Source organism: Gallus gallus, chromosome 11 (assembly GCF_016699485.2).
Source record: "Gallus gallus isolate bGalGal1 chromosome 11, bGalGal1.mat.broiler.GRCg7b, whole genome shotgun sequence".
Taxonomy (NCBI): domain Eukaryota; kingdom Metazoa; phylum Chordata; class Aves; order Galliformes; family Phasianidae; genus Gallus; species Gallus gallus.
In genome coordinates, this window is record NC_052542.1 from 45,958 (window position 1) to 57,371 (window position 11,414).

General features: G+C 38.1%; 1 protein-coding gene across 4 annotated transcripts in view; it reads right to left on the minus strand.

The window, feature by feature from the left end:
• Nucleotides 1-11,414, minus strand: part of LOC415616 (ras GTPase-activating-like protein IQGAP1-like) — a 106,692-nt gene that overhangs the window by 6,496 nt on the left and 88,782 nt on the right. For all 4 annotated transcript variants that reach the window (XM_046899567.1, XM_040645961.2, XM_046899568.1 and 1 more), the window contains one exon: nt 1,115-1,201. The gene's annotated coding sequence lies outside the window, so the exon portion shown is untranslated. The remainder of the gene's footprint in view (nt 1-1,114; nt 1,202-11,414) is intronic.

Here is an 11,414-nt window from a genome sequence, read left to right on the forward strand (position 1 = left end):
CAAAGCATTGCCATCCAAAACCTTTACCTAAGCATATCTGGCATCATAATTACTACTGGATGAATCAAACACAGATGAATTGTTCACACACTCTTCCTTTTGTGAGTAATAAATTACCGGTGACAAATACTGCTTGGATGATTTGCAGCCAAAAGTTACTCAATTTTTTTTCTTTTTCTAAACCTACTGTCATTTTTACCTTGTTTAGAGTTTCATGTAGATTCTGTATTACTGTAGCATTCACATCTCCAAAATTTAGCAATGCAATGAAAGTCTTTAGAGCCTCTTTGAGAGAGACTCATGATCAAGAATCTGCCATATTTTGCTGTACATGCATTGCCCTTATGAAAAGGGATCTGTTCACATAGTTATATATTTTCAACAGAGGGCAGCATTGGGGAACCATTTATTGTTTCCTCGAGTAAAACTGCAGATGAGGAAGGTATAGCCACTGTCTGTATGTGGTATACGTAGTTCAAGGCTGAGACTACAAAACGTATTCCCTTTCATAAAAAGGTTAAATGATTGCAACTCAAATTTAATTACTGTAGATAACATTTTCTAGATAAACTTCCTGGACAGAAATCACTGTTGTTTCTACCTTGCTGATAATTTTTTTTTCTAGATATTCTCATAATTCTAGCTTAGTACTGTTTTGATACATAATCATTTCCAATGTTATAATATACAACTAATAAAAGGGCAGCTCTGCCATGAAAATAAAAACATCTGAACTATTTCTCCATGCCTCTGAAGCAACAAACTTGGAAAGGCTAGCAATATGAACAACATTCCCTTTAGTGCAATTTACATGAGCATGTTCCCAGTCTCTTTGAATTTAGTCTGTGCTCTCAACCCTGCTCAGCAGATCTGAGCAGATTAAGAGTCTTATTTAACTCATTTAATGCATAAACACTGAGCCACCAGGCTAGATATGAAGCCCTCGTTTCGTGGCCTTTTGTCGGGAATCTTGTTAGCTGTGCTGCAAGTAGAAAGACTATACTCACGAAAAACGCAAAGCTACTCTCATGCTCTATAGCAGCCACCCATGGGTATGCAAAAGACACATGTAGGGCAACACTGAACTCCCTCAGTCACTCAGTAATTAGCATACCTGGCACGTTGTTCTGCGTGGCCAGAGAGAAGCTAGTGGGTCCTACTGTGCCACTTATCAGAAAGATCTTGTCCAAGCATTCTTATTCTGAAATAAAAAGTAGTCAATATTGATTCTGAGACATCACACAGGTACAGTTACAGCTTTTACTGATCACACACATAACATATTGTATGGAAAGCATGTAAGATAGGCCATCTTTAGGCACTAGTGATTCGTTGTTATCATTCTGAAATGTGATCTATTGCTTCTATAGGACTCTCATTTAATACTAGAAATGGCTGTGAATAATGATGACTTTTCCAGTGTTTTCACTGGCAGAATGTGCTGGCACTTAAAACTTACTCTCAGTGGAATGGAGGGGATTCTCTTGTTAAAAATCTACTAATTAATAGATTGTAATGGAATGTGAGGCTATAATATATTCTAAGGTCATCTGATCTCATGTTGTATACATTTGACATGAGCCTAATAATATGACCTGTATCTAGGCACTCTTATTTCATATGTTCCAGTTTTGGGTCAGATCAAAAGGTCTTCCTAGCCCAGTATTTTGCCTCCAGTGACAGGAAAAAGCAGGTACCTAGGGAAGCATGTAAGAACAAGCCAAGTTTGACTATACTTTTCCCACACAGTTTGTGCATTTAAAAATGCTTGGTGGTCAACTTCTCTGTAGGCTTGTGAAGACTATGCTTGAACTCATGAACACTTGGCAGCAAAAATTACTGCAGCAAAATGTTTGGCAGCTTTGATACACTGTGTGAAGTAACACATCTTTCTGTTAGTCTCCTGTCAGCTTCATCTGGTTACTCACCATTTGTATGCTGGAAGGAGTAGTGAAGAGTTGATCCTATTCACCCTCTCTATAGTCTTTATTCGATTAAACCCCTTATCTGTCATTTCTTCATTCCAAGGGTAACTCATTCTTTCCACGCTTACTCCATATGCTCTGCGGTCATAGAGATCCTCTACCTTGTCATCCCATCCTTATACCACAGACTGTCCTCTCCTGCTTACTTTTCTGTGTCTGCTGTTCTGTGCTTAAATCAGTAAAAGTCATGTGTCATTTAAATATACCATTGTTTTGTACTGAATGAAAGTCAGTTTTAATTTTGTAAGCTATTTTTCTTGGCTTTGTGTCTCAAGTCATGCCTGTGCAGGATGCATTTAGTCCATAATGGTATTGAATGGTATCTCTTTAATGTCTGCTTTTTTCCTACACAACAAATGAGGTATGATTACTTTTATTATGATTGCTGCTTTCCTGGCTTTCGAGTTGCTGCATATTAACCAAGATTTGTGGTATCTGACCACATTATTACCAAATCTATTGCTATAACTCTGATGCTTTGGTTCTCCTCTGTATTAGCTGGATGTACTGCATGATAGCATAGCAAAATGTTCACTATGTGCAACACATCCTGATATAAAATCTTGGTCCTTAGTACATTTTGAGGGCTGTTACTGAGTGAACAGAGCACATAATGGGGAAATCACGAGTAGGAAACCATGCTAGTCATTGATACTGAGTATCAGCTACAGCTGATCAAAGCTCTGGCTGATGAGGGTTGTCCCCCACCAGGACAGTTTTAAATTGCAAATTGCAGATCCAGTCAGAAATATTATCCAAGTTCAAGCTGCCAGATTCTTGAACAACGTTAGGCTGCATCTATAGCTTAGGAGATTGGCTGAAGTATTGTTGGTAATTACGTAATACTAATTTCACAAAAGGTATACAGACATCAAGGAGCTGACTCTAAAGAATATAAAAACAGAATTTAAACAGACTTTTAAAAAGAATTTAAAATTTTAAAATGGCTAGCCTACGTTATCTGAGAACAGACATTTTCTCTGAGCAAAGAATGAAGTCAGTATAGTTCAGCAGCTTGCCAAAATGAGGAAATACCCAAGACAAGACAGTAATAAGCTTTGAGAGAACCATTTTCTCCAGCTCATCAATACATCTTTGCAGCCCACAAATGCAGCAAAACTGTGTTTGCGAACCATGTTAGGATGAGGTTCAAGCAGGAGAGTTCAAATCCCCTCAGAACAGCGTATCTTTTAACAGGAAATCATGAGACCGATTTACCTGCTATGTGAAAGCTCCTATATTTCTTGCTTTCAGCAGAAAATGTGTTTTTATGTCACATGATAGCAGTATCCCTTTTCTATCACTGCTTCAGCTTGTAATTTGAATTCTTTGGTTTCTTCACTTTCAGCTGTCAAACACCAATAGCTAAATGACTATACCATGAAGAAACTTGTCAGTGTTATTCTAGTAACATATTTGAAACCTGGCACAACAGCAATATTTAAAGCTTCTCAAGCCGTTTATAGCATATTCATTAAAAATCACTCTACCTCCTTTCTTAAACATGTCCACAAATGGCTCTAAAGTGCCATTGTGCAGTTTAAAACCTGACAATGTAGTTCACTGACCCCTCTCCCCATAAAAAGGGAGATTAAATGATGGGAAGTTACTAAAATTGTCTGCTGTTGAAGTTTAAAGTTTCAGATGCTGAACAGCACTGTAAAACTCAAGCTCATAATTGGAACTGTGCATTCGTGGCTATAAGCTCTCCTATGGTGAAGAGATCAATGGGAAGAGATGATGTTAATCTGAGGATAAAACAGCACTGTGATGTGAAATATCTGTGCTTCGCCTTCCAAGGCTTGAGCATATAGAGCATTTAATGATATAAATTTAACCTACATTTCCACTGGTGTTTGATGCTAACTGCTGCTGTCAGAAACTGTGAGATGCTACGCCTTCATGCAATAGGAGGTTGTAAGATTGGGTCATTTTATAATTCTTTGATTATTTCTTGGCCATTTGATTAACAGGGCCAGCAGGATAACTGTCCCAACCTGATTTTGATGCTAGCTATGATTTCAGCAGAAGGATTAGAATAAAGACTTCGAAAGTCTGTCAGAACTTAATTTTCTTCTGACAATATTTTTGCACTGACACACCTGACACAGCCTGTGACACAATGCTACTTGCTACTCACTGTGCTGCTGCCTAAACCAGCTTCTCATGATTCATCATTCCCAGTTGCCTATGTCCCTCAGTCCAGAAGGGAACTGTGTTCTTACAGGAATCGTCAAGCAACACTTTTTAACTTAGCATGCCCAAGCGATGGGAGGGCAGGTGCCTGTGCATAATTTAGATGTGTTTATAGGCTATCTCTTTCCTAGAAAAGTGGTATAAGCAAAACATAGCAGATCAGGCATTTATTTTTACAAATTGAAGTCCAAACTCAGATCTGAACAACTCATTTTGTTATCCTGTTTGTTTTAATGTTACTTAAGGTACCTCAGTAAAATTTGGAACTTTTTTATTTAATTTTTAACTGTAGCCAGTCTTCCTACTCCCATTTCATGTTTAATGTGATAAACTGGACTAAAAGAATAGAAAATACATGGGTAGTCTGTGTTACATCTCCATATCTAAGGCTGTTTTCCAGATGCATCTTTCAGTGGGAGTATGTGTTTCAGACCCAAAGAGCCGTAACATAAAATTAAGATTAAAGAATAGATACCTTTAAAGCATCTTTTAAAAACTCAGTTAAAATACCTCTCTCTCTTCAGTACATTTTAAAGTACTCACTAAAGAGGAACTCTCAAGTTATTTACTATAGGACAAACGGAACTCTCAAAAAGCATGATCAGTCAGATGCTTTTCCATACTTCACTGTTTGTACAACTCGGCACCAAAAAATGAGTAAATGAAACCTTAGTCAGGCTGGATACAGACCAACATGCTCCTCAGTAAATTACTAAATGACTAATGGACACCACTTTCAGTTCTTCTGGATACACTTGTGTTTCCAGAAATGGAATAACTTCTGTCAGTAATCAGCTGGATATAGTAGAAGCAGTGCTTTACCTTTTTAGAAGCAACTTTGAGTTAGGAAATTTCTGAAGCCCCGTATTTCTCAGCGGCTTCCCTGACTCCCAGACCACGTGGGACATCAATCAAGGTGTGACACTACACGAAACTGTTTATGAAATAGAAGAATGGTCTCCTTGCCTTTTCATTACACATGAGCTAGAACTCTGAAATGCTGCTGTTTGACTCATGCCACATAACAAACAAACAGGATTTCTTCTGCTTTCTTTGGCAATAATGTCACTACGTTCTCTCATTCTTACAGTCTTTTAAGACATGCTAGCCTTATAATAGCAGCATGTTGAACTTCTACTCTATTTTTTCTCCAATTCCTCTCTTTGTCTGGAAAGTATCTTGCCTGCAGATTAATACCGCCTTGTTAGACTCCTTAGCTTTTTACCTCAGAGAGCAGAAAGAGTTTCTCTGCACAGTACAAAATGTCAGACTCTATCATTCATGCAACATGTGCTGGGAAATTGCTGTAACTTAGAACTTGTGCAAGCCATAAGATGTCCCTGAGGGTTCAACCTACTCAGTTTTCATCACACCATAGATTGTATTTTCAACTTTTTATCATATATTCCTCCTACACATAACTGTCCTCCAATTTCAAAATTCTTCAGTGGTCCAACCTGGAGCAGGTACTCTGAGTAAATCTTAAGCAAAAATCCCAGTACTTCAAAGTCCCAGCACTTCTGGGGTTTCTCACTCACAGATCCTAGCAATATTCTCTTCAACTGAGCAGGAGTATTGCAATTCAGCATCTCAGAGTTTCTTTTGCTGTCTTGACTGGAACAAAGAACGTAGTAAGTGAAGGACTGAACTGTAAAAGTCAGTCACACTTCATGATGGAACAAACATAATCTACAAAGATTCATTGGATCCCAGAAAATTTGGAGCATTTTTCAAGAAAGTGTAATCTCTGGGTCCTGTCAGGAATGAACATCTCATAGTTTATAACAGTAAAAGGTTCAGAGACCAAGGAGATACGCATTATGTGTCTACTTTGCAAAACTATTTTATAGATATGGGTTTCCAGGACTATAATTTCTTGTCGATCCCAAAGAGGAGTCAAATCAAACTGGAGTGTAAGCTTGGCTGTTCTGTTCAGTTGTTGTTTTAAATGATGGGTATGTGAGTTCCTGCAGGCACTAACTAGAAATAGAAGTTCTGAAGTTCATTTGCTTTCACAGATACATAAATTTTACAAATATTATTTTTCCTTATTGCTGAAATTTAGTAAGCAATCTTGTGATTAAAATACCAAAAAAATAATTGTTTATTGCATTTTATCTGATAGGATGGCTATGAGAGATCTGTAAATCCCTCAGCATCAGGAATAATAATCAACAGTATTTTTAACTCTGTGAATACAAAGAATGGGTAGTTCAAGTTTAAAATGTTTCTATTCTAAATGTAATTTTTGAGTAGAACTATTGTCAAGGAGTACCTGCTGTACTGCGCCAAATACTAGGATTAGATTGGAAAGCCCCTAAATCCTTACAAGTGCAAGGCAAGTATAATAGGCCTGGATTACTGGACGTATTAATAAAGTTCTCTATCACTTTTTACCTTAAAAGTTTGTTTTAAATTGTTTATAACATTTCCTGATTAGTAACACATCTGTGCACAGCTTTATGCTGTCTTTACAGCAGGCTGCTCAAAACTTGGGATCGTGGCAGGCTTGTTAGTCATTGGGTGCTCACACTGTACTGTGAAGCTCAATTACATGGATCATTTGCAAACACTAATTGATGTGCTTTAGAAAGAGCAATATGATCACCTTTATACAGATTAAAGGTTTGAAGACAAGAGAGATGACAGTGACAAGACATATTAGTTGTGTACATCCTACCTTGGCTGAAGGCTAAGCTCTGATGTTCTAGACTGATATCTATGTAAGCCTGCTCTTCTGCACCCGCACTGCCCAGCTGCCTCCTCCCCTTCTTTCTGGCCCCATTCTGAGAAATGCAGACATTGTAAACAAACTCATCCTAAGGAGACTGAGGAACTCATCTCAAGTTTTGTTTTCTATCCTGATACAAATGAGTAGCAGCATGAATAACAATATGGAAGTGAATGTGAAGTGCTGAGGAAGCAGGGGAAAACAAAAGGAAGGGAAAGTAACTTTGCAGTCCTGGTTCAAATGCATGTCAGATAGTGTTTTGGGATTACTGTGACTGTATTTGGAGCTTGAGGTTAAAAACTGTTGCATTTAGTTGGGAATGGCATTCTAAAACGCATGCTGACCTGTATAACAAGGGATAAAAAACAAAACAAGTTTGTTAAAGGTAAGGAAACAATAGCCTCTTCAGTAAGAGGAGAAATGGAACCCACTTCTGGCTGATTTAACAAAGAAGGGCCAAGAGCTGAACTGAATGTCTGGGATATTTATGGATTCTTCCACATGTAGCTTCACTCTGAAGAAATGTTATTAAAATAAAATGTGTTGCTAAACATATTGCAACATATATAGACTAGCATAGATGTATAGCATACATATAATAGTTATTTAACAGCAAATTAAAAATCACAGTAGCAGCCTTCTTCCAGCGCATTCTATAAGCTTTTGAGAAAATACATGTTTATGACTGTCCCCCAGTGAGGTCATCTGCAACATGTAAGAGTTGTTACAGGTCAGCCAAACCTGCGCTGAGTCCTGAATACATTGTCCTGGTATGACTGACTTCAACTGAACTTCAAACTATTCTTGAGAAGGAGGGAGTAAGCTTCCTGAGCTGAGTTTTAAGGCCTGATATTTGTTTCAAGAAAAAGACAATTGTCTTGCTTCATAGATAGTGAAGAAAGAGCATATCAGTGTTGTGTAATGCAATTTTTGTGCTTCTTTTTCAAACTAAAGTCATGTTTAAACAACGGTCAGGATTCATGCCAGTGCAGAACAATGTAGGAGGGTAAACCTGTTGTGCCAAGGAGCTCTAGAAATCTTCGCACTACAGACAGAGAATTACCAGGGGAAAAATCTTGGCAACCTCCTTAAGAAAACCTTTTTTTTTCTAATGATGTTTGAAAGTGGACATGTGTGGTGTTGTGAAAGTGAACCAGATGGAATGTGAATACTTGTGGCAAAATAATAAAATGTGCCACTTAAATCTTCCTAAGTCCCTTATACCAGTGTACATGTTTGGCTCATAGGCTGCACAGGTTACAGGCCTGACTTCTCCCTAGCGATCTTGATTCCTTCCTGGACTCAGGAATGAGTTCAAACTTGTGAATAAGAATATAACTTATTTATAAAGCAGAACACCTGAGCTAGTCTACGATGTTTAGTTGTGTAAGGGAAAAGAGACATCACAGTATTTTCCAAAGAAAGAACATTTGGGGGAATTCAGGAAGGGATGCTACAGCAATGTCTGCAGGAAAAAATGAAATGAGCAGCAGATGTTGTCTGTACATTCAGTAACGATGAAGATGACTAAAGCAAACCACTGCAGCACACCAAAATATTGTTTTTTTTTTGAAAATGTGATAGAAGGCATATAATTAAATATTTTATCTTCCTTTTTGTCTATGAGACTTTTGATAATGTCCATATTCTACTACTCTCATTTTCATTACGGTGAGACTCTGCATCCCAGGGTAATTTTTAGTGCTGCAAATTCAAACGCAAAACTAGTGTGGCTGATAAATCTTGTGAGGCTGTAGAAGTTAAAATACCATGTTTCTGAAAGACCTGAATGGTGAAGCTTTTGTTAACATATTCTGAACTTGATAAATTTCTCAATGAAACACAGTAATAATGGAGAAAGTACTGACATGGGTCTGTGCCTACAGTGTAGACCTGTGCCAATGTCTTGGTCACCTTCACATCTTTCTTTTAAAATCACCTCAGTTGTAGACAGTTTGTAATGAAGTTTCTTATTATATTAATCATTTATTTTGTGTACTCCTTCTCCTATTGTGCATTATCATTATTTGATACGAACATGCATCTTTGGGATAAAGCTGCTTTTCTAGTAGTGTGTCTAGCACAGAGCAATCATGCTTGGGGATATCTGAGCCAATACAAACACTACTTAAATGCTAAAGGATCAGAGGCAAACAGGGAATTCTGTCCAGTCAAATAAAAGGTGTTTAAGTAAATACTAGGTTTCTGGAAAGGATCATTTATTTTAAATAACTAGTCTGCAAACTCATATTCAATTCACCATTTTTGTCAAGCTGCCAGTCTAAGCCCTCAAAGAGTCTTAAACAAAGATAGTGGTACTGATATTCTCATTTCTGGTGCTTAATCTAGTTTAATTCTGCTATTTGTTTGGAAAGAAGTAAAGAATATTTTGAATACTGATTATACGCATCAAAAAGAATTCTCTACAGTGATTTTAAAAAAAAAAGTGATCTTTGGAATATATATATATATTTATATAAAGGTGATAAAGGTTTACTACTGCTTTCACAAATAGTTTCAATTCTAACAACTTCCTTTTTCATGTCCAGACAGCTTTCGATATGAGGCATGTGAAGGAAGCAGTGTATAGTATGTACCTTTTTCAAAAATAAGCTTCTTGGCACTTCACTGTCAGTTCAGACTTGCAGTTGGTTCTGATATTTATTAAACTTTCCTTGGATTATGACAGAATTCTGTTGTGTGAGTGTACGTGATCATGGCCTTGAATTGTTACTCTGTAAATGTCCTGCTGTCGAGTCATTCTCTGTGGAGACAGAGGAGAACTCTTCTAAGAACACACTACTCAGAAATACACTGCATCGACTTATTTGCAGAGAATCATCTAATTGGAAAGAAACGTTAATGGGCTTTGCAGATTGTCTTGGTTCTTCCTATTTCTTACCGTCAAAGGAACCGGGCATTCAGCACGAAAACAAAAACTTGCTGTTAGTATTTAAACAACCTTATAAAGACAAGGAGCTTTATTTGCTTTGTTTTCCAACGTTAATAGTACCGATCTCCCAAAAGGAAGCAACAAAAAAGCAGCAATTGTAACGGTACTTGATTCATCAACTGAGAGACTGTTATCTAAAGAACCAGGGCTGGCACAGAAGGAACAGTAATTACGCGCTTAGCAGGCTTTTCCTGGAGAAAATTAAGAGGAAAATGTGAGGATAATCCCAACTGTTAGAAGAGTGCAGGGATTCATAACAGAAATATCAAGACTTGTCTGAATTGAGTACAGAAATATCTGTACAGAATTAATAAAATAAGGATTACAAACATGACACAGTTGACAATCAAGGACATAAATAATGACACACCGGTAAACACTGAGAAATGAGGTGTTCAGATCAAGATCACAGAATCACAGAATGGCCCGGGTTGGAAGGGACCTCAAGGATCATGAAGCTCCAACCCTCTGCCATTTGCAGGGCCACCAACCTCCACATCTAATACTAGACCAGGCTGCCCAGGGCCCCATCCAACCTGGGCTTAAACACCTCCAGGGACGGGGCACCCACAGCCTCTCTGGGCAGCTGTTCCAGCACCTCACCACTCTCACAGTAAAAATCAAAAGGCCCGTGCTCTCAGAGGCTTACAGCAGAAATGACTTACCAACAGAAAAGCTACTCTCTGATAATAGATGATGACAACAAGGTTACAGTAAGTCAGAGGTGCCATTCCTCTTTCTGTTACCTCAGTAGTAGAAAAGAGTATTCATAAAGATACTTCAGAAAGAAGAAACAAATACAACGGGCAGTGAGCTTGCTCAACATTTAAAGGTTGAAATAAAAAACTAAGACAAATCAATTAAACAAAAGCATACCAAAATATCTGCATTCCTAAAGGGCACAGCAAATCTGTTCAAAAACTGCCTCTGCTTCTACCCAAGGGAAGCCAAGAGGGGTAAGAAAGGATTTGACAGGTGGCATTATTTGAACTTCGTATTACAACACAGTGATCTTGGCCTGACTACTTAGATATGTGCATTTTGGTGCTTTGGACTGAACATAACAATACGAGAGAAGGACAGAAGGACCAGGTGATTGAAATCAGCTTTCTTTAAATACTGCTCTACCTTTCCATCAGGTCTTGCACTGCATTTTGTAACATTTAATTCCTACACCAGGATCAGTGTTGCAACCAGTATTACAGTCTGTCATACTTACACACCCTGCAGTTTGTTTTAGTAGGAGGTCATTTCAAGTCACCACTTGTGTGGTGACTAAGCACCTGTCTCTGGGACAGACCAAGGCCTCTGCTTGTATTGGATGTTGTCACCTCTTCCCTTAGCACAAATATAACAGGTGTGGCAGCTGCCAGGAAGAACATGATCCTAGATTTAGACTTGGCCTTAGCTTCCTCGAGTGATTTGTTGCATTTTCTTCCTCTGTCTTATTTCAGGAGGAAGGATGTGTCCTCCTTCTCATTCCATGTTAATGCCACACCATCCCCAAACCCACCCCATTTTCTCAATTCCAGTCAAAAAGCTGCGTGTC